Source organism: Melanerpes formicivorus, unplaced genomic scaffold, assembly GCF_026170545.1.
Source record: "Melanerpes formicivorus ecotype bairdi unplaced genomic scaffold, bMelFor1.0.p_v2 SCAF_120, whole genome shotgun sequence".
Classification (NCBI taxonomy): domain Eukaryota; kingdom Metazoa; phylum Chordata; class Aves; order Piciformes; family Picidae; genus Melanerpes; species Melanerpes formicivorus.
The window spans coordinates 836093-843839 of NW_027142472.1; positions in this window are offsets into that span (position 1 = coordinate 836093).

Consider the following 7747-nt stretch of genomic DNA (forward strand, 5'->3'; position numbering starts at 1 on the left):
AACAGCTCTTGAAAGGATGGTGAATTAGGCCTGGCTACAGCTCAACAGTTTCGAGAACAGATTTAGCCAAGAGGAAGGAAAGGATGAGTGCTCTTGATGATTTAATGAGGCAGATGGTTTATTGTTTTGAAACTGAGCTATTACAGACTGTCATGTTTTAACTTTATGTTTAAAACTAATTTATTGTTTTTAGAGACTGGACTGTAGTTCCTGTTAGTCTGTTGCTGCAGCAGTATTCATGTTTGTGTCACACAACTAACAGCCCTTTAAAATATACAATATAATTTAATAGAGATAAGATCAGCACAGTCCATCACAAATTTAAAAGTGCTTCATAAAAACTAATCTTTGGCCATCATTTAACTCAGTGGAATTACACTCTATGGTTAGTGCCATGGACGTTGATGGGCCTGCACCAAAAAGCTAAAATTGCAGAATTTCTGTTCTAGAATTTAATAGATGGAACACTTCACAATGTTTGGGGCTTTGCATGGAATTATTAGCTGAAGCTAAACTAACACCAAAGGAATTGTGCAGAATTATGCATCTTTGGTCTTTTAGATATAGGAAATATTTTAAGTGGTTTTATTCCTTGTTAAATATAGGAAAGACAAGCTCTGGTACGCGTTGTCTGCTTATTCTAGCCTCTGCAATGCTAACATTCAAAGTTTTTTAGAGATTTCCATAAATATCCTTTTTATGATGGGGCAGTATATTAATGACTGAGAGTTTCATAGTCTGAATACTGTGGTATCATAAAGAGCTTTTAAGGGAAACCAGTCAAAATAAAAAAGATTATAATAGGTTTTGATATGAGTTATAAAGTTGATCTGGAAGGAAGTCTCACATAGTTTATTTATCACCGTTATGAGGACCTAGAATGATTTGAAGGCTGTTTCTGGGGTTGGATTGCATTGGGATTTTTTCCATCTCTGTTTCCTGAAGAACTTTTCAGCTATGGAAGTAGACTGTGGTTCCATAGACAATAGCTCAGTGAAGAAAGCTCAGATATATCTTCTTGCATAAAAACTTAATGACCGCCTTTGCAAATGGCCTTGGCTACTTGGATGGACCATGGCAAATTGTTCTAAAATCTCATTTTGCAAGCTGCTGGTTCTTTCTTACTTTTTTTCCTTCAAATACAAGTAGCTGTCTCTGTCATAAGTGGCTTATCCTCACAGAAAGGAATCGGTGTCCTGGAAAGGGGCTGTTTCCTTCTCCCCAGCAAATATATATGCAACTTGTAGAATCTGTGTACCTATGGCAATGCTTAATCTGAAAACCTGATACATGAGAGAGCATTTTAATCTTCTAGCTTACTTTAAAGAGTGTTAGGAACTGCTTGAATTAATGATTTATCGTTGTGATGAGCTTAATATAGAATAGACTCTGCTGTAGAAAAATCCTTTGAAAATGTATAGACTACTTTGCAAAGAGGAAACTAAATTAAAATGCAAGTAGCTGTCTAGGCTAGTTTTGGAGGATCTTCCATCAGCGATACTACTAGAATCAACAGGAATGTTTTGGTGAAAATGAGAAAAAGAGGAAAGTGTAGTTTTGGGGGTACAACCTACACAAATCATTGTGCAAGTAGAGTTTTAAATACACATCCCTTAGTCCATTATTTGATTATGGAGTCCATCTTTGTTGATGCAAAATATTTTACTGTGGCTCACAGGAGATTTACCTGCTGCTAATACAGAACATCATGGCCCTTCAGGATTTTGTTAAACTAACCAAAATAAATTATACTCTTTATTTATTAAACACATTTATTAGCTGCTCATGTATCCTGAAGGCAAAATCAAATCTTTACAATTAGAAAGGTAATTCACTTACCAAACTTTCTTAATTTGAACTGCAGATTTCTTGATGAAAAGAGAATTATCTAGCATCTGTATGAAAAGATAACAAAGCCCCCCATATGTATTAGCATTTCAGAGATGTGTGTGAAAACATTTACTAGGATGATGTGTCTATGCCAAGGAAACCTAGCTGTGATTATAGTCATAGCTTTTAGTCTACTTGTGTAGGCCCCATTTGCACATAAATGATTTAATTAAAAAGTGCCTATAATATCATATTTCAATCAAGTGTCATTTTAAAATTACTAATTTGGTCTCTCATCCTGACAAATTAGATGACAAAAGAAACTGGATTTCTTCTTTCAATTAGCATCTTGCCATCAGAGAGAATGTCAAATTTTAAAAAGGATCTTCTAAATCTGTTTTCAAAAGGAAGCTTCCCATGGTGTAAATAACACCTAAAAATAATTTCTAATGAAAGCAGAGAAGCAATGAGTTGCGTGTGAATGATTCAAAGACTTTGGTGGCTGGTTTCTGCCCACAACATTTGGAAGAAATGAGTGCTAGAGAATAACACTATGCTGTTCTCTATCCGTGGCTGTTTATTCATAGTATCATAGTATCAGTCAGGATTTGAAGGGACCACAAGGATCATGTAGTTCCAATCCCCCCCACCATGGGCAGGGACACCCCACACTAGATCAGGCTGGCCAGAGCCTCATCCAGCCTGGGCTTAAACACCTCCAGGGACAGGGCTTCAACTACCTCCCTGGACAACCCATTCCAGGGTTTCACCACTCTCATGGTGAAGAACTTCCTCTTCACATCCAACCTGAATCTTCCCACCTCCAGCTTCATTCCATTCCCCCTAGTCCTATCACTACCTGATATCCTGAGAATGGGGTGCTTGGTGCCATGGGTTAGCTGTTTGGGTGTGTTGGATTCGTTGATGTGTTGGACACGATGATCTTGAAGGTCTCTTCCAACCTGGTTTGGTTTATTCTAATAAAGGTTTATTCTAATAAAGAAGTCCCTCCCCAGCCTTCTTGTAGGCCCCCTTCAGATACTGGAAGGCCACGATTAGGTTACCTCGGAGCCTTCTCTTCTCCAGACTGTACAGCCCCAACTCTTCCTTGCTTTCTTGGTTGATGCAATGATTTAGGTGTTTCTTTTATGCCATACTGCTCTGGAATCTCTGTATCACCTTCACATTAGCTGTACTCAGGCTTGGTTTTTTTTCTTGATTTTGTTTCCTGCTACAGCCATATTTTTCTGCAGTAATGTGTACTGAGTGCTGGGGAGGAAAAGGACAGTTTTTTACAAAATGAAGTCTGTTCTGGAAGACACAAATGCAAATAGTATCCATAATAATGTAAGGGCAACAGAAAGGATGAATTAATAAAATTAACATATGCATTTAAGCATTTTGTGGCTATACTAGCAATAGAGGAAGTACAGTGTAGTTTAGTCACTTTTACTTGTATAGTTCAGACAGCTTGAAGAATCCTAGGTAGTCCAGTTTACTGATAATTTATTCTCCATCTATTTATGCTATTAAACTTAATGCTTTTGCCTCTTCCATCTGACAGTGCTTCAAAGCTTTTTACTAAAATTTTGCTTTGTTCTGTCAGGCTGCACAGCTCTAACTCATTTACCTCCTGTGAGTAATGCTTTTGCTCTTAATTTCTACTTATTGCAGTTCTCTTGCATGTCCTTAAAAAAGCAACACACTACTGGGTTTGTGAATACTGCATTGTTCAGATGACAAAAAACATCTGATAATCCATTCCCACCAATAATCATCACCACAAATATTGTAATTTTCCTTTATAAAAAAGTAGCTGCTTTTTCAAGAGAATAACCCAGACCATTCTATGATTCAATGAAATATCTAACCTTAGAGATTAGGAACAGTAAAAGTTTTTTCCCTTCTATTTGGCTTTTTCCATTCCATAAGAAATGTGTTTTTTCATCAGCGAGGGTTCATACGGGAACCACAAGAGTAGATTGATTGGGGAAATTGTCATCACGAAGCAAATTTCCCTGAAGATTCAAGCCCCCAAGTAGTGTATTTGTGGAATAGAACTGATATAAGGTATGGAAACTCCCATAATAGTACTTAGCTGTATTTCAGAGACTGGTTACAGAGATTTTTTTTTCTCTTTCTAATCAGCCCTTTACAAGAGTAACTAGGGAAGTCTTGGTGACACAGCCTGACAAGATGGGGAAGTAGCAGCCCACTGGTACAATGGAGACAATACAGGCATGCCAGGTGTTTATGTTGCTGTCGAGTTGTGGCTCAGTTGGTAGTGCATCAGACCCTTAATGGGAAGGTTGTGAGTTCAAGCCTGCAGTGGGCAGTGGTGTCCTCCCTACTCTAGTCATGAGGTCTGTGCTGACAGGTTGGACTCTATGATCTTTGAGGTCTCTTCCAACCTTAGTGATACTGAATACTGAATATATACACGGCATACATATATGTGTGACTATGTATTTTGCAGATAGGCATGTCCAGTGCAGAGTACACCTAGTCCAAAGAATAATAAAGTGACCTGGTCAAACTAGAACGAGAAAAAGCTGTGGTTTGTATCATAGTATTTAAGGATGGTAGTTTCCAATGTTTGCCTCTATAAACCTGCTATTCTTGATGTGCTACACAGCAACTAGAAGCAGTGGCTTCAGAAAGCACCATTGGTGAGTCACTGGCAGTAAATCATAATTTCTGACTGCCACTTTAGGAAGAGGCTGTAAAATTTCTCTTTAGGGAAAGGTGTAATGCAGAAATACGTGCTTTTTAGATTGTAGCACAAACAGCCATTCTCTTACTGGAGATTCCTGTGTTTCTGAATTCTTGACCTCAGCAAGTTTATTGTCAAGACTATTAATATACCTGGTGGTTTTGGTAGTTTCCATATTTCCTTTACATTAATTTTTTTATTTCAAGTATTGAAGCTGTATTCAGTTACTACTGAAAGCAACAGGAATATTGCTTCGCATGTATTTCTTTAGTTGTGTCAGAGGAGAAGGAAATTCAGGTTTTTTGAACCTTTAACTTTCTCAACTATCTCTCTCAAATGTCCTATTTTTGATATTGTGTGGGTTTTTTCTTTGGCTCTTGGTTTTGGTGGTGTTGTTTATTTGTTTTGTTTCCATGATTTTTGGTGGGGTTTTGTTGTTTTGTTGGATGTTGGTTGTTTGTGTGTTTTGGGTTTTTTGGTGGTGGTGGCTTTTTTTCTGTATTGCTGTTGGAACTTGACAGGAGTTTGACACCTAAAATTCTTAACTGCTTTTAAAAATCAGTAGCTTTATTTGATGAAACTATTTTCTGAACCGTTCTTGATGTAAGCAGCACATGGTATTTCATGCTGCTATAGGCTGAAATTCACATTTCTAAACCCCCAAAGAAACTGCCTTGTAACTATCAAGTACACAATTACTGTACCTTTGTAAAGGCAACAGATTTTGGTTTGTGCTTAATTTGGGAAACTCTTTTTCCCTAGTGCTACATTAAACTTTGAGTTTGGAATTAATTTATCATATGAGACTTTGAATAGAAAATTAGATAAAATTTCAAGAGGTTCTGAAGTAGGATTTTTATGAATTTCAGTGACATTTATTAGCAATGAAGTGATGACAGGAGGGAGATTCAGAGGTTGTCTCCATATTTGATAGTTTATAAGAGATGATTGCATCAAATTTATTTGATGTGCAATGCAGATTTGTGTAATCTGTATTTCAAAATTAAGATAAATACACATTTTAGCATTCAGACATGACTGTCTTGGTCATAAGGTCATCTCTATGCTCTGCAAGTTTGTGTGCACAAATACTTGCATTATGTGGGTTAGTCATTTCAGCATGTACATCCCATGCATGTAATGGATTACATGAGATTACATAAACCCTAATCTTTCAGTAATTTTTTTTTAGGTACCCTGATTTCTTTCACTGAACTGCTATGTAGGCAGAAACACCAGCCTACTCCCTTCAGCTCTGCTTCTAAGAAGAGCTCGCTAAACACACGATGGGGAGAAATGCTTAAGAACACAGAAAAAATAACCAGAACAGCACAGAGCTCGCCAAAGAAGCAGACACCAGAAAGGTGAGTCTATGGTTTAGTTAATGAGAAATCACTTTAAAATTTGGGATTTTTCTGTATTTAAATATAGAAAACTTCTTAGGCCTCAGAGGAAGTCATTGGGCTGTTAAGATGATTTTTCTGATGGATTACAGGCCTCAAAAATTATTTGTCTTTAATGTAAATTAATTACATGAAGTTATTTGGAGAGGGTTTTACATTACATTGCATTACATTTTTTTCCAGTGCTGAATTTAGTTTGCAGTATTTTGATTGATTATTCCACTTGAAGTTTCATCACTTGGCTATACCTTCTGTGTCACTTGAAAGTTTAAATAAACAACAGTTTTCATACGCAAATATCAGGAATAATCATACTCTTTTTAGTAATAACACACTACAGAAATTTCCATTTTCTGTTGATAATACAAATTCACACACACTCTGCCATGGAGAAAACCATTTACAGGCAACATCAGCTAGCATAGTTCAAAGGAATTCTGGGCCACCTCCTTCCTCTGTGCCACTTGCATTAACCAAACCATTAACACCTGCTGAACCTTCTCCCCGTCAGTCATCAATCATGAGCAATCAGTCAGGTACTTGATAATTAACAGAGAGGGGGGAAAACACTTCACAAGACTAAAAATATGTCTTCATGGTGGCTTCATGCATAAACTCAAATAACAACAGGGGAAAGGTTTAATAACAACTCCTCCAGTGCCTGCACACCTCTGAAACAAACTCTTCAAAGTGGAACCCAGTAGTTTAACACACAAGCCTTCCAGAATAGAATAGAATAGAATAGAATAGAATAGAGTAGACCAGGTTGGAAAAGACCTTCGAGATCATTAAGTCCAACCTATCACCCAACACCATCTAATGAACTAAACCATGGCACCAAGTGCCTCATCCAGTCTCTTCTTAAACACTTCCAGTGGTGGTGATACACCACCTCCCTGGGCAGCCCATTCCAATGGCCAATCACTCTGTGAAGAACTTCTTCCTAACATCCAGTCTGAACCTCCCCTGGCACAGCTGGAGACTGTGTCCTCTTGTTCTGGTGCTGGTTGCCTTGGAGAAGAGACCAACCCCCACCTGGCTACAACCTCCCTTCAGGTAGTTGTAGAGAGCAATAAGGTCTCCCCTGAGCCTCCTCTTCTCCAGGCTAAGCAACCCCAGTTCCCTCAGCCTCTCCTCATAGGGCCTGTGCTCCAAACCCCTCCCCAGCTTTGTTGCCCTTCTCTGGACACATTCTAGCAACTCAACATCTTTCCTAAACTGAGGGGCCCGGAACTGGACACAGGACTCAAGGTGTGGCCTAACCAGTGCTGAGTAGAGGGGCAGAATGACTTCCTGCTCCTGCTGCCCGCACTATTCCTTGAATTGCAAGCCAGGGACTGTGGCATGGAAGAACTGAAGTAGGTTAAAGGCTTGAAGCTGAGCAAGTGGAAAAGTTGCTAGAGGACTTCTCTGTAGCCTGTTGTGATGCACTTCTGTAGCACCAGTATTCTTAAATGAAGGATCCATCACTGCAAAGGCCTAGATTTGTACTGTTCTTTAATATCTGAAGGTGTGCTGGTTGGATGCATGTGCTGAAAATGAAGGACAGGTATGTCCTGAAGGGTCAAACCCCAAAATATGCCCCAGCCTAGACAATGGGCTAAGCACCTGCAAATGTGCTCACCTGGACTGTTCCTGGGGTCCAGATGGTCAAGGCAAATGTATAGCACATGTAGTTAACCTTGTAAGCACCTGTGAATGTGCAAACCTGGACACTGCCTGGGTCCAGATAAACATGTGTAATTAACTTTGTAACACAGCTGTGAACTGTGTGTGTCCCTGGCCCTGTGTGGGTATTCCC